Genomic DNA, 20,895 nt, shown 5'->3' with positions numbered 1-20,895 from the left:
CCCCACTCCAGCCTGCTACACCTGACACCAGCATCCTCTGACCCACTCCCAGCCCCTCTCTCCTGACAGTTCCCCCAGCACTACATTTTGTTGATGCTGCTCTTTAAAATCCAAGTTTTTGGGAGCTGTGACTGCCCCCCTGCCTTTTAAGAAGATGCTCTTGCAATGGTTGGGGTTGCAGGGCTATGGCCCAGGAAAGAAATCTCTCTCACATGTCCTTTGGTGTTAATTTATTTATTTTGTGTTGATCTCTTTTCTGTCTCTGTAATTTTACTGGGGTAGCTCAAAACCTTGTCCTGGAAAGCTGCAGCCAGCTTATTTCTGACTGGGGGGTGGGTGGGGTGTTAAACAGGCCTTTTGTTGAGGTGGGGAGGCCAAGTAGGTTTCTGTAAGCTTCTTTTCTGGTAATCCTCTGTAACATTAGCCTTTATTTAATGGAACAGAAACCTGAAAGCTTTTGCTTGTAATGGTACAATAAAGAATGGCTGGAAACTGTTGATTCAAAATTGTATCCATTTTGGATTGTGGGATTCATCAAATGATCTGCAAACAACACTGGGCTGACAACAGCACTGACCTCATTTCTTCTTCACAATTTACTCTCTCCTGAGCAGCAGCAGCCAGGTGAGAGCCCTGCTAGCTCTCCTGGAACCAAATCCTGCTCACCACATCACAGAGAAAGCCTACAGAAATACCAAATCCTCGAGGAAGCTTCTCTGGGATACTGAGCTTCCTGGAGGGCCATTAATAAGGCTGTAGGAAAAGCACAATATTCCTTGTCTGAAATTAAAAACAAACAGCAGGCTGTTTTAGCTGGACTCAAGCTCAAGATTTTAAATATTTTGGAAAAAAAATACAATCAGGTTGAAATTATTTGCAAAATTCATATTTTATTTATAAGTAGTTGCTGGTCAGGATGGTGTTTCCCACAAAGAGTCCAGAAACTTAAAATTTATGCAGCCCCATCTACTAATGAATAAAAAATGCAGCGGAGTTTTATTTATATGATAATACCATTTGATGCAGAAGGAGCAATAATTCACCACTGCCTTTTTTAGGCATTCATTGGAAGCAAAACAAGCAGTCCTTGGTGGGCTGCAGCATTTGAGTTAATCCTGAAGCACAGTTTCCATTCTAAGGGTGAAGGTAAGTACTGAATGCTGCCACTGAAAGTGGCATTTTTGACATGGACTTTAACATGGGCAGGGCCAGCTTGATCCCTGTGGGTCCCTTCCAGCTCAGGAGATTCTGCAGTTCCCTGGCTCCTTGAGCACCAAGCTTCCTTCACTCCCACAACTGCTGCTCTAGAGCCATGACCAGCAGCCAGTTCTGTACATTTAATCTGAAAAATTCATCTGCAGGGAAACAAAGTGTGTGGGAGGAATTCTGGAAATCTCTTATTTCTATTCAGGTATCCAGAAAAAGAGGGGGGAGCCCCCCAGAGTTAAAGGAAATGAGTTTCCCACCCAGCCAAGGTGCCATGTGATTGACTGGCTTAGGAACAGAATCTGCCATTGCCACAATTCTCCAGGCAAAGAGAACCATTCCCCTTCCAGGTACGTGTGGGAGAAAAACATGTGAATAATGAAATTTCCATAATACATTTCCCATGCTTTATTGAAGATATTACAAATACCCACGTGCTTTTTCCATTACAGCATTGTGATGCACTTTAAGAAATGCTCATTTGTGTAAAGAAGTCATGTTGGATGTGTTTTACCACTTACAATTATTTTTTTGAAACTTGAGATGACACACAAATATTTTAGGAGATGATTCATTGCAATATAAATCTTTATATTAGCATTCCAGTATTGGGAGGGAGGCTGTTTCTCTGGAGGAATGAAGTAAAAATTAAGAGCATTTGCTAAATCATATTTTCACAAATGCCCAAGTTTATTAGCACAGCTCATTAGTTGTGTGACTCAGCTTTTATGGTGCCCTGGAAAGCTCTGTTGTTGCTCAGCAATACAAATTATCATGCTGAGGCTCCTCCTTACTACACAGCTACAACATGGTGTAAATTGACAGGGAAGTTTCACAAATGAGTCACATATTTTACCTCATGTCAGTGAGTGACCCACAAATTCTCACAAATTCAACCCACTGCTGCCCTTAAGAGCCAAATCCCAGTGCTGGTGACATCTGATAGGATTGACTTCCCTGTGTCAGGGACAACACAAATCTTGCTGTGTACCTGGGCAGATTTAGGATTTTTTCTGTTCTTAAAAAAACCCCCAAACCACCTGCTAAAGAAGTATTCCACAGTGGAAGAAAGAACTAGCAAATGGATTTTTTTTATTCATTTACAAATAAAATTGTATCAATCTTGAATCAGCATATCAAATATTGGATTAATGCCTGATATAGGGATATTGAAAATCAGGCCAAATCTAGAGATAAGCAAATTCAGCAACTACTTGCAGAGGAGGTGAGCAGTGTCCTAAAATTGTAAAAGGTTTGGGTACAGTTACCATTCACAAAACTCATAAGAGTGGAGGAATATTTGTGATCAATTCCCCCCTGCAGAGTTTTTAATTAATGAGCAGCAGATTCATTCCATTGTGACTTGCCTTCATGCTGCAGAAGACATTTGAGAGCTGACAATAGTGTGAACCTACTGTTGGAAAATAAGCTTAAGGTTTCACATGGCCCTGGGATCCCACTGATCCTGGCTTAGTGAAGGCACTTGATAATTTGTATTGAATCAGTAGGTTCATAAGTGTAGTTTGTGTTGAACAAACTGAATTTCCTTATTGGACCCCATTAGACACAGCACATTGATTAGTATTATCTTTTTGTCACAAGGCTTATTGCTTGAGAAACCCTTCTTTTATGAAAACAATTATTCTTGCCTCTAATATGTCTAAAAATTCGTTTGACCTTGTGCCTCAGTGACCTCCTTTTATGGTTTTATTGAAAATTGAAGCCCCCCATGATCCATCAGTTCCTCAGTCTGGATTCTGCACCCAGGGAGGTCAGTGATGGAACCTCCATGCAAAATTAAGAATTAGATTCATAGGTTTCTTTTCCACTCAGATAAGTATTTCAAAACTAAGCAAACTTACCATGGTAAGCAGTTTGGAAAATGAAATTTTAGTTTGCTGGAAAGAACAGAACTTCCTAGACCTGTTTATTACCACTAATATTTACCTTCTTGAGCAAAGAAAGACAGTCAATATTGCTTTCATTATGTCCTCTGCATTCAGCCTCCCCTGCTCCCTCTCTGAATCATTTTAAAATGGAGCAAAAGAATTGTTTAAATCCAGGAATTCCTGAAATCAGAGAAGTGACAATTGCAGATCAGACCCCTTGGTCATGCAACCTTAAACCTGACTCAGAGCTGAGCACCAACAAAATATTCTGGTTTATGACCTAAAGTGGGAAACTCGATCTTTTTTGGTTCTTAACAAACAAATGCATTTTTCCTTTACTAGGGAATTATTGTGGATGATTTGTCTATAATGAGAAGTGTTTCATAGATATCTGTTATTTTCAGGCTTCAGCTGTTCAACTAAATTTTTATTGAAATCAACATTTCATCACATTTAATCCTATCCTCTTAATAAAACTCACAAACAAAACAAAACAAAACAAAAACAAACAAAAAAACCCAAAAAACAAACAAAAAAAACCAACAGAAAACAAACCCAAACCACCCCACAGTTATAGTCTGTAAAAGATATTTGAAAAAAAGAAATTGAATACATCTGTTCTTCAACTTTTTCCGACCAAGTGTTAAGTGACTCTGGAGTGCCTCACAGGTGCAAAGAAGAGCAGTTGCTGTTATAGAAGCTTGACAAGAGGGTGAAAAGATTTCAAGCAAAATTTTGCACCTTATTCTTCCTATTAAAAGCAATCAAGAGTTGTAGGGGTAGAAAATGCAGCAATAGCCTTTGGGAAATATTGACAGTTTCTCTCTTGGGCATCAAAAATGCCCTTTACTGGTTGCAATCATCATATTGAAAGCTTAGAGTCAAACCTGCTCATTTGAGCCAGCCACGTGTGCTGGCTGTCAAAATTCACTCTGCTCCAAGCAGGATGCAGTGGATTATTTAGGGATCAGCCAGATTATTCAGGGATCAGCCACGTGGTGCCACAATTAACATAGTGCAGGGGCAGAGAGCACTGCAGCCCTTCCACGTCTGCAGTCCCACTGCTGCTCCTCCCCACGTCAGGGGGGCTCTTGGAAATCTTACTGACAGAATGGATGTCCCCTTCAACAGCTTTTCCTAATTGTAAGAATTTTTTCCTCACTTGGAAAAAAGGAAGGGCCATTGGCTGCCTCTGGACTGCTCTAAGGAGCTGTTCCAGGAGCATTTTCACCACAGTTCTACTTGAATGACAACATCACTTCATGTAGGGAAAAAAGATTGCTGTTGTTACCAGGCTTATTTAGTCATGGGAAATTTCTCTGGGAATATTTTTTTTCTCGTTACTGTACACACAATTGGCAAAGTCTGTCTGTGCAAGACTTCCAGCTCAATTTTGAAAACCCAAGAGGTTTGAATAATTCAGATAATCTGCGAATAAACATGCTGGCTTTGTGGCACTTATCTGAGTTGCCAAGCCTTTGGAGGCTTTGTCATCAAATTCTCATTTACCAAAGAGTTAGAAGATTTGTTAATGTTATATAATTTATCACTCCACTGTGCTGGATGGTGCTCTAAGAGCTCGGTTTGCTTTTCACAAAATTGCACTGATTTTAAGCCACAGCAATTTCTAACCTGAATGGCTCTGAGTGAAGAATCAGGCCCTTGGTGTTTCATGGGAATAAAATATCAGTGCTGGGAGCCAGAGCAGCAAACTGCAGAGCAGGTCACATCCAGACCTGCAGCTCTGCTGGACTGCTGCTCCTCCTACTCTTTGTTTTAAGACTCTTTCCACTGCTGGAGCTCTGTGGTCAGAGCCTGCCTGCAAGTTCAAGTGAAGATTTTCATTGCTTTTGCTCATTTGAAAATAGAGGAAGAAGACTGACACAGGTAGAATCACTTTTATTTTTCTTTTTTCTTTTTTTTGGATCATATTTGAGTAGTCAGGCACGGCCAAATTTTAGAACTCTTTAGACATGTGATTGTGGGACTAATTTGTGACTGCAATTACTTCCCTTCTGTGTGCCAGATGGGTAAGTAAACATTAAAATGCCAGTATAGGACACACAACTATCTCTATAATCACAGTTTCTGCACTTCTAGAATATCTAAAAGTGTCTTCAACAAGAGCAAGAAGAACCAAACACACTTAAAATAATTTTACATTAAACTCTGAAAATACTGAAGTTTTTCATATGTCACAATACCTATTTTTGAACCAGTGCTCAGTTTCTTACATCCCTAAAATTCTGAAAGCTGGTGGTTTGATTGGTTTAAAATAACATTTTTGTCATAGCCAATTAGCCAGAATAAATCCATTTCCTAATACTGTACAGAAAGCACATATTTTGTGAGGCAGAGTCACTCAGAGCAGTCATGGTATTTTTAAAAACTGCTTCAGTTTGCAACCCCAGTTATCTCATCCAGATCAACTGGATCTGCTCAGTTTTGCTGAGCAGCTTCCAGACAGTTGTAAAGATTTTTAATTAAAGTCTTCACTAGCACAAAATCCCAGTCAGGGCTGTTCTGGTGACCAGAGTCCAGCCCTGCTCAGGTCCTCTGTTTAAAGACAGAAAAGGGTAATGCAGAAGCTTTTGAAGGCAGGAATCCTTAGCAAATTGAATTAATTGGTTACCAGAACCTGGAGTAACACTGAGTAACATCTGACCAGTTGTTTTTGCTCAGATCTGCTAATAAAATGACCTCCTCTATCCTGAGGTATGCAGCTAGCTTTGTTAAAAATACTCAGTCTCCATTCCTAAGGATCTCTAAAAAACTTTTGCTTTTCCTGAATTAAACTTGGGTTTGCCATTGAGGGATCCCAGACCACCCCCCTGGCCCAGACCTGTGGCTCTTCTGACACAGTGCTCTCCTTGCATGGCCAAGGGTGTTCTTGGAGGAGGGAAATACACTGCAGAGAGGCAGAAATGTGCAATTTATACCCCTGTAGGTGGATTTTATGCAAGAATGAGTTTCAGTTCTCCTGTCACCTCCCTCAAGTGTCTCTGCATGGTGTAGTGAACAATGGGACTAATCTGCATTAGGCCATTCCTTTCCATCAGGGTTTCTTTCAGACTCACCTGGAAAGTTTTGAGTCCAGGGAAGGCACAGACTATCCAGGCTATCCAGCTGGAGCCCCAGCTCTGTCACTTTGGCTGTAACCCTGGCTGAGAGCACGAGTGCTCCATGAGCCAGCTGATCCCCTTCCCTCCTGCACTCTGCCTTCAGCCCCAGTGCTGGATGCAAAGGTCACATCTTTCTTCCTCTCTTGCCTGCATTTTGCTCCATCTCTGTGTTTGGAGCTTCCTGCCTTTGCCTCCCCTCACTTCTGCCTCTCCACCCAGCAGTCAGGGGTTCACCTCAGTGCCCTTCACACTTTAGCATTTGTTGTAGTAACCAAAGTACTTGGCTTTGCTTTGATTCTGTGGGGTGCAAAAGCACAGAACTGAGGGTTAGCTACTAACAGGGTGTGTGGAGCAGCATTTCAGCTTATGGAACTAAAAATATTAATGTTTTATCATGTTTGATGATAAGTTTATCACGTCTTGCTTCAGACACTTTTTCTCTTGCTTTGCCTTCAACTCCTCTTTAGCTTTTCTGTGGCTGAACACCTTTGGTAATATTCCCCTAACCTAGACAACCTCACAAACCCCCTAAATTGAAGCATACATCTTCCAGAGCAACTTCAGGTTCTCCAAAATAATTCCCATCATCAGAAGCAATCATTTCTAGATACCCATTTCCCCCCAAGGCTCTGCTTTAGTCATCATTGTGCTTCCCTTTTACACCAGCAAGTATTTCCTTCCCTGGAAGAGCCAACAGCTGAGGGAAATCTCAGCTGTAGCTCCTGCCCATAAAATATTAGTTCTTTAACTTGGAAATCTCTGATTCAGGGAGCCAGCACCTTCCCAGGGATATCCACTAGAAATCTTTCTCGTGATTTGAAGTTAAGGGTACCTGGAATTCCCTAACAAGTGTCTTTTATTGCCAGAACCATGGCAGCAAGTGAAAGTGGGGAAAGGATTTTCAGACTTAGAGGGGTTTAGACTCTCCTCTCCTGTTTATTCTCATCTCCAGGGTGAGTGGTGCTGTGCACTGAGCAGCAAGGAAGGTTTGATGCTGTGAGGTGGGGCTGGGCGCTGCCACACTGCAGAGCCCCAGCCTCCGTGGGCTCAGAGCTTGCTCTGTCTCACCAGGTGGGGCTGAGCTTTGTGATTTTCTGGGCTCAGTCTGCTCAATATCCCCCGTGGAAAGGATCAGGGTATAATTACTGTGAGCAGCTGTGGTGCTGCAGGGGAGTCTGAAGCAGCTCAGTGCAGGTTAGGCAGGTCCCAGCCAGGCAGAAACAGAACTTTCCTGTGCCTAAACAAACCAGAATTTTCTCAGACGGATAAATACAGGCTAGGACCAATAGCTGTCTGAAACCCAAACATGAATCAGGGTTGGGGTCTCATTATTAAGCAGAATGTTGTGAACAGAGTAACAAATCCTGTCCTGAAACTGTAACACAGATTGATAGATTCTCTTCTTTTTAATTAGCTGCATGTTATTTATATTTCACGGGGAAAATTTAGCAGGTGCCAAAAGCTGATCACAGCTCCTTAATCTCGTCCATTCCTACACTGAAGCCTCTGGTTTTTGTATCCTTGCAGTGATTATTCAATACTCTCCTCTCTTAAACACTTTGTCCTGTTTGACTTGTGCCAGGATTATCTTCCTGTCCCCCCCTCTCCCCCACCATAACTGTATCTTGATTATAAAAAAAGAGAAGTAAGTTTTAAATATCTGCCAATCCATTTGTATTTTGTGGTGCTGAGTTTGCTGTTTGTCCCATGTTCAGTTTCCTTCACTGACTCCCAGAAAACCACCAGGAGAGTTTCCAGGTAAATGAGTGCAATTGATTGTGTTTGGTGGATAGGTATCATCCTTGGAATTTTTGTTGACATCAGGCTCCTTACAAGCTGGAGCTGCTGCTGAAGCAGAAATATATGTGCATGTTACATTAGTGAATGAGGGCTTGTCCTGCAAAAAAGCAAACTTAGCTTTGCTAAATAAATGTAACTGAGGAATAGGTACTTTTTATTTTTTTTCTTATGCTTTGCAAGCAGAAGAAATGAACTTATATAAAGCAAATTCAGGGGTTTTTGCTCATCCAAACAGACCAGGCAGAGCAGAGGAACAATGCACCTGGCAGGAGGATCCATGTAGCTCTCTCATTTTTTTTAGTGGCAGAACCAGAATTATTCATGTGTACCTATTGAGCTGTAGTAGAATGACTCTTTGACACTATTTACACAGGTTATTTACTTTCCACTCCTACAGGAGCAAATTTTTTGTCTGGTCCAGAGCATAATTTGAAATACCATTCTGTATTCCTTAAACTGCACCAAAGCTTCCACTGGGTGGCATTTCCAGCCATTTCAGCTTAAAAAGGCTTTCTGATCTGAGCAGTCCTCCTGTCTTTTCTGGAGCAGCTACTCACAAACCAGAAAAGCTCACAAATTAAAACACAGAGCCCTGCACACCCAGCTCTGCCCAGAGAAGAGGATATAAACCAATAAATGATGCATCAAGAGATATCAGTCACACTGCTGAATGTGCTCCACACAACAGCACTGACAGCTTGCAGATCTGTGTGGGACAGAATATAAGAGATGGATGTGGGGAAATGGCACTGGAGGCACCTCTTCTCAGTCTGACACAATTGCCCTGTGCAGCAAAATGGTTAGAGATTACAGTGTTACTGGAGAAATTATGAGAAAGCAGTTCCTATTTTTTTCTCTAGTTAAATTCTGGGATTTATCCTGTTATAGAAGGTGCATGGAGGAACTAGATTGTTTTCCAGCAGCTCCTGAAAGACACTTTGTTGAGGTTTTTTTACTTTAATCACTTCTTTTTGAACTATTTCCAAATGCTTGTTTATATTAAGCCACTGCTTTTCAATAAAAAGCAGTTTAAAAAAAAACTTTTTCAAAACAACCACTAGGTTTTAAAATTATGCATTCTGATACTGTGAAGTTTTTTAGCATTGAAATGTATCAGGAGGCATAAATACAACAATAATATACTGAAACTCTTTCACTAAAGATAGGAATTTCAGCAGTGTTTTTTAGCATCAGATCCTTATTTAAACACCCAAGCAGAAGCAAATCCTTTCTGACAGGCTGCTGCAATTACAGATGCAGTGCAATTGAAGAGCTCCTCTCGTGGAACTCATTTGGAAAGGTGTTGATAGCCCGTGTGACAAGCAGGGCTCCCTCTGAGGAGGCTCCAGCTCAGCTCCAGAGCTCTGCTCCCTCTGTCACAGGAGACACTGAGACATGGCCATCAGCTCCACGCCACAGTGGGACACCAATGACAGCCCAGGCATGGCCTTGGACCCCAAATGGAGCTGCCAGGCAGGGCTCAGCAGTCAGGAGGTGGCTCTGGGCTGGCCCCTCTCTCTGCAGGGCTCAGGAGGTGGCTCTGGGCTGGCCCCTCTCTCTGCAGGGCTCAGGAGAGGCTCTGGGCTGGCCCCTCTCTCTGCAGGGCTCAGGAGAGGCTCTGGGCTGGCCCCTCTCTCTGCAGGGCTCAGCAGTGGCTCTGGGCTGGCCCCTCTCTCTGCAGGGCTCAGCAGTGGCTCTGGGCTGGCCCCTCTCTCTGCAGGGCTCAGCAGTGCCTCTGGGCTGGCCCCTCTCTCTGCAGGCCTCAGCAGTGCCTCTGGGCTGGCCCCTCTCTCTGAAGGGCTCAGGAGAGGCTCTGGGCTGGCCCCTCTCTCTGCAGGGCTCAGCAGTGGCTCTGGGCTGGCCCCTCTCTCTGCAGGGCTCAGCAGTGGCTCTGGGCTGGCCCCTCTCTCTGCAGGGCTCAGGAGGTGGCTCTGGGCTGGCCCCTCTCTCTGCAGGGCTCAGGAGAGGCTCTGGGCTGGCCCCTCTCTCTGCAGGGCTCAGGAGAGGCTCTGGGCTGGCCCCTCTCTCTGCAGGGCTCAGCAGTGGCTCTGGGCTGGCCCCTCTCTCTGCAGGGCTCAGCAGTGGCTCTGGGCTGGCCCCTCTCTCTGCAGGGCTCAGCAGTGCCTCTGGGCTGGCCCCTCTCTCTGCAGGCCTCAGCAGTGGCTCTGGGCTGGCCCCTCTCTCTGCAGGGCTCAGGAGGTGGCTCTGGGCTGGCCCCTCTCTCTGCAGGGCTCAGGAGAGGCTCTGGGCTGGCCCCTCTCTCTGCAGGCCTCAGGAGAGGCTCTGGGCTGGCCCCTCTCTCTGCAGGGCTCAGCAGTGGCTCTGGGCTGGCCCCTCTCTCTGCAGGGCTCAGGAGAGGCTCTGGGCTGGCCCCTCTCTCTGCAGGGCTCAGGAGAGGCTCTGGGCTGGCCCCTCTCTCTGCAGGGCTCAGGAGAGGCTCTGGGCTGGCCCCTCTCTCTGCAGGGCTCAGGAGAGGCTCTGGGCTGGCCCCTCTCTCTGCAGGGCTCAGGAGAGGCTCTGGGCTGGCCCCTCTCTCTGCAGGGCTCAGGAGAGGCTCTGGGCTGGCCCCTCTCTCTGCAGGGCTCAGGAGAGGCTCTGGGCTGGCCCCTCTCTCTGCAGGGCTCAGCAGTGGCTCTGGGCTGGCCCCTCTCTGCAGGGCTCAGGAGAGGCTCTGGGCTGGCCCCTCTCTCTGCAGGGCTCAGGAGAGGCTCTGGGCTGGCCCCTCTCTCTGCAGGCCTCAGGAGAGGCTCTGGGCTGGCCCCTCTCTCTGCAGGGCTCAGGAGAGGCTCTGGGCTGGCCCCTCTCTCTGCAGGCCTCAGGAGAGGCTCTGGGCTGGCCCCTCTCTCTGCAGGGCTCAGCAGTGGCTCTGGGCTGGCCCCTCTCTGCAGGGCTCAGGAGAGGCTCTGGGCTGGCCCCTCTCTCTGCAGGGCTCAGCAGTGGCTCTGGGCTGGCCCCTCTCTCTGCTGCTGCTCTGCTGCCTGTGACTGAAGCAGATTCACGACCATGATGGGAAATTAATGCTGGCTGATGACAGCCAGCCCACAAACCTCTGCCTCCCTCCCCTCTCTGCTCCAGTGAAGAATACCACTGTGTTCCCATCACTGCAGCTTGCTGCTCATTGACTCCTCAATGCTTCAGTGCAATCTTCAAAAAGTTAATCTCCTATAAGTGAGGAGACATCTTTATTTGCAAACTTGGTCCTGTAGAAATTTTAGTTGTGCAGGTCCAGAGCCTTTTTTCCAGACATGAGTTTAATGTACCTACCCAAAATCAATTCTGTCTCAGAAAAATACTCTAATTACATTTTACTGCCATGACTGAATTTATTGCTTTTACAGAAAACATCATTCACACAGAGCATGTACTTAAATGGAAGAATAATGTCTCCTGGAATAATTGTTATGATATTTGTGGTAAAATGCAGGTGACCAGTCTGTCACTGAAGGAGATTTTTAAAGCTCATTCTGCATCTTGATCCACCCCAGTCTTTTCTGTCTGAGGTAGTAATGGCAAAAAGTGCAAGAGTGATGCACCTACTTATCCATCAGTCATGTTCCTTTTCCTTGTATCACAGTGTGTTTTCTGACAGCAGTGTAGATGAATTCCAGTGTTTTGTCAGCTCCAAACAATAACACAGAAGTGCACTTCAAATGTAAAAGCCATAAGATTTTTTAAACACCACCAAGCTTTGGAATAGGTGTGAAGATAGCTCTTCACAATCATTGTCGGTTTTATAATCCAGATATTTCTATTCTGGGCATTAACTATGTTTCCTGTGCCTTAAAAGTGATTCTTTACAATAAAGAACAGGGTTCAAGTGTGCCTAAGAAGCCAGGTTAGCTTGAAGGACAATGGCTCTCCCCAGAAGAGTGGATCAGTGCTGGCCAGTAAAGGCAGCCACAAAAAGCAGCAGCATTTATCTAATTTTCAGACTGGTTCAGTCCTTTGTGTCCTTTCTGTTTGTCCACAGCAAGCCCATGACAGGGCCTGAGGTGCATAAATGGGGCTGAAGGTGCCTGCAGTTGTGCTGAGAGCCATGGGGTGCCACTCCTGACATTCCTCAGGAACCAGGGGGACACACTGCCCCAGCTGTCTGCCTCAGCCCCCTGCCTCACCCTGCCAAAAGCAGCCCAGAGAGTATCCCAGCCAGCACAGGGGGACCCCAGCAGGCTGTCTGCTCAGCTCCCAGGGATTTGCAAGAGATTTGCAAGGTTTGCACTCTGGATCCAAAACACCTTTGGATACAGGATTAGCCTGTATCCACACAGTGGCACCAGGCACTGCCAGGGACAGTGACAAGGGCCACCTGAGCCTCTTCCCCTTAGTGGAAACTCTCTGTAACTTTGCAGGCTGGCACAACACGACACAAAATGAATGGCACCCACACTCTGAGATGTTTAAGGCACAAAAGGGGGTAATTTATTTCTAAACATCGATATTTATAAAATTCCAAAAGTGATCATGGATTGGAGGGTGAAATTGCCACCTCTCCAACCACACTGGTCAAACCAACAGTCTAGCAATTTTCTCCTCCTCCAGAAAGAAATACAAAACAATCATTATTTACATGAAAAGTGTGTAAAAAAAAAAACTCCATTACAAAAATGTAAACATCAGAAGGCTTAAAAAAACTTAAAAAACCAGGGTGACAGCAGGCTGCTTCTGAACGCAGAATAATTTCTGCACTCAGACAGGTCCATGTCCCTTCCTCACAGCTTCATTGTTCCTGCTCTGAGAACCCTCATGGGGGTCCCCAAGCAGGCAGTTCCTGCCTGACCTGTGCTGTGGGTGCAGGCAGAGGCAGGGGATCCTTGACTTTGTTAAATATTCCAGATTTTTAATCATGGCAGATGGCAGAACTGAGAGGCCTGGACAAAGACAGGCTCTCCCAAACTCTGCAGGCAGGGTTCAAGGATTGATGCCTGTGAGTAAAATCATCCTTCTATAAAGTGCAGCTTCCCTTCTCATTCTCTGGGACTTGGCAAATGACCCTGTTGGCACTTCCAGTCTCTTTCAATACAAATTAGAACATGTTAGCCTAAACTGAAAGCATCTCTTTGAGCCACTTCAGCACAATCTGTAAGAATGTGCATGTCTGTGCCCTTTCTTGCTGTTCATGAAGCTTCAGCTGTAAACATTGCTGATACTGACACATATGTTCTGCAGCTCGTAGGCATCTCCATCCCCCTCCCCTTTAGGGTTACTGCACTTGAATTCCTTCCATAACTGGTCCTTGCACCTCATTCATGTGTTTAATGAGGGATATTGACTCCCAGTGTTACCTTTCCTTCTTTGCACATCACTGAAACAGAGAGGAATACATAACTTTTTCCTCCTTGGGTTCTCCCAAAGAGAAAATCTTTGTGGAAAAGGAAGAGTGCTAATGTGCTACTGCTTTCACATTAGCCATGGCTAATGAGCTAATAACTAGGCAATATAAGCCCTCTCATTGAAAATACACTTATGAATGTAGATCAGAAATATTTGGATATCTTTCACATGGGATTATTGAGTTACTGCCAGCAGGAACAAAGGGGGCTCATTTCTGCTTCAGCACAGATAGAATCACTGAGCTTGGAAAAGACCCTCACTGAGTCCAGCTGCAAACCTGGCCCTGCCCAGCCATGGCCCTGAGCACCCCCCCTACAGAACCAGGGACATGCCAGGGAGGTGGGCAGGGCTGCAGAGAAAGGGGAGGCGAGGCCACAGCGCTGCCCTGCTTTCCACACTGCCCCCAAACACCCTGGGAAAGGCTCCTGGCTGAGACAGTGCCACTGACATATTGCATGAAAATCCCTCTGCCAGGATTTTCTTCTCCTGAGAAGCTGAGAGGCCTCAGAAATGAAATGTAAACAATAACTATCTGCTGGCTGTGGAATGTGGTCTGGAGATGGTTCACCAACAGGTGCATCTTTCATTGGTTCCATGTGGATTGTTTTTACTGAATGACCAGTCGTGGTCCAGCTGAGTCTGACTCTCTGGTCAGTCACAAGATTTTATTATTCATTCCTTTCTAGCCTCCTGATGAAATCCTTTCTATTTCTTTTAGTATAGTTTTAGTATATAATTTTCTTTTAATATAATATATATCATAAAATAAGAAATCAGCCTTCTGAAACATGGAGTCAAGATTCTCATCTCTTCCCTGGTCCTGGGGACCCTCAAACACCACCACAGGGCAGTGTCCCTCTACCACTGAATCCCTGCCTCTCTAGACAGGGTAGCTGTTTTAGAAACCCCACACTAATAGATTTTGTGAAAGGCAGAGAGTGCCCTCCAGGCTCCTGCCAGTGCAATATCCAGTGACTCATCACCCAATAAAAAGAGACAAAAAGTATGAAAGATGCATTTTAAACAACTAATAGTTCCTTTACTTGCTTTCTTTGATATTTTCTTAAGGGAGGCAGAGACATTGGAATCCCATCATAGCTCTTTTTATTCCCCCTGAAAAACCTCATAACTTGCAATAAAGTTGGCTCATGCATCCCAGGCAGTTTATGGAAAAAGAATTCAGAGCTTTCATTTTCCTGTGGGGAACATACAGCCTCCCCTGCTCCAGAGCTCAGAGTGTGACCTTGAGGTGTGGCCCTGACCTCTGTGAAATCCTGTGTCTCTGTTTCACTTCTCTCCTTCCTGGTCTCTCCCACCCGGGAGCAGGATGAGGATCTGTGTAATTCCTGCAGGATTCAATGAACTCGTTACAGAAGGGAAATGGAATGGCTCCTGTGGCACTCATGTAAAGAACAATAAGAGGAATAAACATCACAGCAGATGTTGCTTCTCTTCCAAGCAATATTCAGTCCCAAACAATCTTCTTTGCCATTAATGAAGAAAAATACAAAAGCAGAATCTGGCAGTTGAGAGGAAGAAACAAAGGAGTGCTGAGAGTGAATTGGTTTGTTCTGAAGGGGCATTTCTATGGTGAGTGCCAGGGGGATTTACACTTTTCAGTTTCTGTGGCACAGCTGACTTTCTTTGCTGAAATATATTCACATTTGGTAGGTGTGGCTGTGAGCTACCTGGCTCTGAGCACGAGTTTTTCTCATCTGCCACACAGAAAGTCACACTTTGATTTTCAGAATGAATCATAGAACAGCTTCTTGACTAGGAAGGAGATTCAACAGTCACAGAGAAAAGCCACAGCTGTTTGGGCTAAAAAAAGTCTCAATGTCTTCTCAATGTTTGTCTCTGCTCTTCTTGTGGTTTTGTTCCATTTTTAACCTTCTTTTTTATGATAAGGCAGCATTATTGAATACTGATGAGACAAAACTCAGTTCACTGCTAGGCAATACATTTTCCAGTCGTTTTAGGGGAGCCCTCACTGTGTGACCTGCAATGTTCTGGGTGCAGTTCAGGCAGCTTAGGCTGATGGATTACACTCTGCTGCTGTTTGGGGGGTAGGGGGACAAGGTGAGAGAAGAGAGGGAGCTGACAATACCTGCCACGATCAGGTTTTTAAACTTTTGCTGTCAAAGTTTTCCTCTGGCTGTAGATCTTCTTTTTCCAATACAGAAATAACTTCTGTAAAATCCCAGGGAAATGTTCTCCCCCTAAGGAGAAGCTGCTGTGGATCACTGCAGTGGTGTTCCAGGCACCTTCAGGGTGCCCCCAGGGAAATCTGGGCCATGGTTTCACCTGCAGTGAGGTGAGCACAGAAACCCTGTGCAAGCAGCTCCCTTTCAATGGCAGCAGCATCCACAAGCAGGGAAGCAGCCTGAAAATTAGGTCACTTGGATAGGTCCCTGAATGGATTTAGGTGAGCACAGTAGCCTTAATGGTTAATAAAATTACTGAAGGGTGGATGGAGCTGTTTGGAATATCTGCACCAACTGTTCCTCCTGAGATGGGGGCCTGAAATAGAAGCAAAGCCACAAGCCCAATAAAATAACTCTCCTGTTTCCACATGGCCCTGCCCTAAGCCTGCATGTTTCAAAGGAGGAATTAAAATGACTGTGGTGCACAAAGCTTTCCTCAGCAAGGTTGCTCATCCCACATGCAATTATTTATTTATGGATATATGGTTCCCCCAGAATACCTCCCTGAGAACATTTGAGTTATCAGTTCTGCAAATCAATAAAACACATCTGGTAAGTAAAATTTGGATGGTCTCATGCTGTGATAGCTTTTGTAATACTTCCTGCATTCATTATTAATGGTTCATTATGGAATTAATAATTTAAAGTTATCTCTGATAATTTTAACAGTTCCCCAGTCTGTTATGTTTTTATATATATAAAATTATTATTATCTTATTTGGGTATAACTTTGTGTTCTGAGACCAATATCCTTCATATATTTTCAAAGCTTCAGGGACTAATCAAAATACAGTCAAGCTCAGAGAAAATGGATATATAAGTATTGCTTAATATAAAGAAAATCTAAGTTGTGTGTGAATCTCATTTAATAGTATTTCTTGCTTTGAAACCTTCTACTTTTTTCTGTATCAGTGACTCACTTCTCATATTCACTTTACAGATATAAGGAGTCTATCACTTTTGGGGCCTGAATGAAGATGAGCTTGAGAATTTTACTGATGAATCAAATAATGAATATCCAGAAGTTCCTGGAGCTGAGGGTGGTGGCAGTCCAACCAGGAACGGGCTGGATTTTCACTACCAGTACCAGCCTATCACTGGAAAGACAGAAAGTTCATTCCCAGGTGAGTTCTACAACCAAATCCATGCTGCCAGTGTCTTTAAAATAAAATATTTTCTGTAACATAAACGAAATCCTTTGGACCCTGAGGCACAAGAGGCATTTATTGTGTACAAAGGTCTGTTAGAACCATCTCACAACACTGGTTCCACAACAATATTTTGTTCTCAAATCTCGAGGTAGCAGAGGCCACAAGAAAGGAAGGTTATCACTGTGCAATAAGTTAACATAATTTTAGTCAGAAATAGTTTTGCTAATAACCTCAGGAATATCAGGTTTTCATTGCTATGAGTTTTTACATTTCTCTTATCTACACATTTTCCTCCACGGTAAAAACTTGCAGAGCAAACATTCTGCATGTTATAATGACATGTAGAACTCCATCTGTATTCCCTAGTGAGAGAAATGTTTTCATCAGGAATAAATTATTTTATTTCACGTGCTTTTTATGCTTCTCATTTTTCAGTCATGTTGCTTCTTGTACAATTTTTATATACTTATCTGCCTAAAATTGCTTTGTACCACACAGCAGAAAACATTTATATTTAAGAATAAGAAAATCTTTGATTGTTACATGTGCTAATATTTTAAATATATTCTTTATATAAAGACTGGATAAAGAATAGAACTGAGTTCCAAAGTTGGTGCCAGCTGGAACCAGTAAGGGAGGAGAGGAACTGCTGAGAGTAAAGGTATGCAGGACTGGAGGAAAGACAGATTTGGATAATCCCAAAGTTGACAGTTTGGAAAGCAGATTTTCTGTCTGCAGAAGGAAGAATGCTAATTGTGTGAAGTCTGTGTATCAAACAGCATCCCTGAGAACACTGGAAATAAAATTCATCTCACTTTTGAAGCTCACACTGAGAAGAATTTTACTTTTCTTTAGACTGGAGCCTTCTGAGGAAAAGTCCTCCAGCTTTCTGAGCAGGAACTTTTTGTAGGCAATTGTACATTGCCCTATAAAGCTCAGATGGGCTGAGGATTCTTGTCTGAGTAGTGCTGCTGGAAAACCTCCAGTGAATTTGGAGTAGGAAACATCAGTCAATATGAAAGATTTAATTTTTTTTAAATGTCCTCAAGTTTAGATGTTTCTTCAAATTAGAAATATCTTCTTTTGGACAATAAAGTTCTCCATCATTTGGCACACCTGCTCCAGAAAAAGCTGGCAAACATTGCAATGGAAGGCACTGAGAAGGAAGCAATAATTTGGTGTGAAAGCAGCTTTTATTAAATTCCTAGTATAAGAGAAACTACTCCAACCCTTTAGTCTTGACTCCAGTGTTGTACAGGGCATAGGTTTCCCCAGAATTAATTGTTGCTTTGAGCCCAGTAACTGCTGAGTAATTAGAGCGTTTCTCTTAGATAGTGTTTTAATTATTTGTGCTGTCCTTCTTTGAAGTGTGTCCGACCCTTCGATGTCCTTCTGCAGATACAAGAAGCAGGCACAACATTCACAAATGGGTTTTTTAATTTGCCAGGACTGAAAAAATATGATCATTTTCTTCCAGTCTGATGCTGTCCTGGCTGTTATGTCCAAGGATCTACTCAGAGTTCTCTATGTTGCTACAAACTCACATTTTCACAGCCATGAGGATTTCCATGCTCTTAACAGGACCCTTGTTTCCTCTCCTGCAAGCATGACCTATATTCTTTGTCACAGACCTGCAATTTTAAGTTTGAAATACCTAATTTTGCATGCTTACCAAAAGATCCAATGTTTCATTTTGGGGACCTCTCTTCATTGTTTTTATTGCACTAGTCGTTGTCCAGTTACTGTGTCTCCAGAAATGCAGGTTTCCTCAACAGGCACGATCTGCAGCTGGGTGTAGAAGTGCCTGGTTAGATCCACATTGTCTCTGTTGCATGGAAATATTTGTGACATTTTGTGTTTTCCAGTTTGTGCCCAGATCCTGTATGGCAGAAGATTTTGCCTTTTATTTGATTTCAAGATGTAAAACCAGGTGAGAGACTGAATGTGACTGATAACAAACCTGTTACTACTCTCCAGCATTGGGCAGAAACCCCAAAGTAAGACATCTTTCATCCCATCTTTAATGAATCACCTGGCTCAGTGAAAAAACCCTCATCTCTCACTCTGGTTTTCATCAAGTGCTGCCGGAGAGCTGCTGTAATAACACAAGCAGCTTGCTCAGCCTGGATCCATCATGTGTAAGGGATTAGTCCCCTCAAACTGTGCTTGATGCGTTTTGACAGACAATACCCAGCTAATTTAAACACAAGGTTTGAGTAAATAAGTACAAAGCATCTCCCTGCTTTCCTGTTAGTTGAATTTCAAGCTGAGAGAAGCCACTTTTTATCTCACCATTGGATCTGTCGAGTTACCAGATATCTGCATTTTTCAGTGGTAAATGTATGAGCAGGAGGTTGTTTTGACCCTTACCATCTTTTCAGAGACATCAGTTTAACACCAACATGCATGAGGAGTTGTAGAGGTCCTGCACTGTGTGTGTAGCAATGGGCTTTAGAGGAGTTTGGTAGAAATCATGTTTCTTCTGTCCATTTATGCTGTTTGTAATTAAGGGCCTCATTAATGTCGTAGCATATGTTGTTTAGGATGCATAAGCAGGAATGCTGAAATGTGTTAGAATCCAATTTAAGGCTCAGGGCTTCAAGCCTGAGGAATTTTCACCAACATTAATGGGAGTCACAGATATGAAAGCATTCACTGAGTTACAAAATTCATTTTCCTTCCTCAATGCTGTCAGTAATTTTTAAGAACTGTCTCTAATTTCTATCAAACCTGGCCACAATGCCCTAAACATAATCCCTTAGCACAATGCAATAATTGGAGATAAAGTCTTTCTGAAAGCAACATGCTAATAAATCTTTTAAAGATTGAAAACCTTGCAACTGTGTAACTTACAGTGTTGTATTCCAGCTGGTCCAAAGCTTTCCCTTGAAAGTGCTTTTAGTCAGTTTGGGGTTGGTTTACATTTCTAGAGAAATGAAATTAGTCACAAAAATTGGTTGTTCCTTTGGAAAGTGTCAATACCTCATGAAAAAGGAAACCATGTATTTCAGTCAGAGAGCAAAGTCTACAGTGCTGTGACATGGCAGTAAAGAGTACCATGGAAATATTCTGTATTTTCTGACTCTCTGCCCTGAGCTGGACTGCACTAGCACATCTGGAGAGGCAGTGGGTGTAGCATTGCTAGCAATGTTCATGATTTTTTTTTTTAAGGAAATGGGATTGTTTGAATTGATAGTTGGTGCTAAAACTTTACATGGAGGGCCCCAATTCTCTATAGGATAAACCCCAGACTTATCTATGAATGGCCAGTTTCCTCCATGAACCCTTCCTGCTCTGGACCAGTGGCTCAGCCATGGCTCAGAGGATGCTCCTGCCTCCTTGGTAACTCCCACTGCTGCCAGGGGAGTGCAGCTGGAATGCTCAGAGGGAGCTAAAAACCAGCATTGATGGAAGGGGCTCATCTTCCAGGCACAGATGGATGTGAGAGGGATCACAGTTCTCTCTCCTAAAGAGTGAATTTAATTTGTTTTGTAAGAAACGTGAGAGGCATAGCCTGGGAAGGCAATTCCTTACAGCTCAGGAAGCTTTGTGGATGTGATTTATACAAACATTTAAATTAAGAACAGTGAAGGTCATAAGCATTATATTTGCTTTATATATATGTCATATTTGGTCTCCCAGACTCTGACATGAGATCCTAACCTTGGAGTAAATCAAAGTCTGGGTATGGCCCCAAGCTGGTGTGAACTGGAGAAGCCTCAAGGTCTGTCCTGCTGTTTGGGGATTTATCACCAAAGGGGTCCCCAATTAATTATCACCAAAGGGCTCCCCAATTATCACCAAAGGGGTATCAGGGACAGACAAAGGTGATACAGAGACTCCATCATCAGAAGGCATGAAAAAGGCACTTTATTATTAGAAATCCACAGTTCTTATAGAAACATTGGTGGACCTGTGACCTTGCTGGCCCTTAGGAATCTTCTCTCACCTGTTGGTCAAGAAGGGACAGCTCCTTCTTGTAAACATCTCTGACAAACAGAGATTGCCTGCCAGGTGCAGAGATTGAGACAGTAATTGTTTTAATTCTTTCTCTGAGCTTTCTCACAGCTTCCCAGGAAAATCCTGGGAGAGCAGTGTCTCTCTCTGTTCAGAGGATATGTGGTTATCACAGGGATTGCCAAAATTTAGAGGCCCTGTGCTTCCTGGGAGTCATTTACCCCCAGGGTGCATC

At 43.8% G+C, this 20,895-nt stretch overlaps 1 long non-coding RNA gene across 2 annotated transcripts; it reads left to right on the top strand.

The window, feature by feature from the left end:
• The first annotated feature begins 4,824 nt into the window (after positions 1-4,824).
• On the top strand, positions 4,825-19,566 carry LOC132332557 (uncharacterized). 2 transcript variants are annotated; one of them, XR_009487931.1, is made up of 3 exons: positions 4,825-4,982; positions 16,493-16,676; positions 18,569-19,566. It is a non-coding gene; the product is annotated as an uncharacterized LOC132332557 (long non-coding RNA). The 2 variants fall into 2 exon arrangements; XR_009487932.1 differs by lacking the exon at positions 4,825-4,982 and adding an exon at positions 15,968-16,104.
• Positions 19,567-20,895: the final 1,329 nt, after the last annotated feature.

Source organism: Haemorhous mexicanus, chromosome 12, assembly GCF_027477595.1.
Source record: "Haemorhous mexicanus isolate bHaeMex1 chromosome 12, bHaeMex1.pri, whole genome shotgun sequence".
NCBI classification, from domain to species: domain Eukaryota; kingdom Metazoa; phylum Chordata; class Aves; order Passeriformes; family Fringillidae; genus Haemorhous; species Haemorhous mexicanus.
Note: the sequence above shows the minus strand (reverse complement) of the source record. Positions and strands in the feature narration are given on the sequence as shown.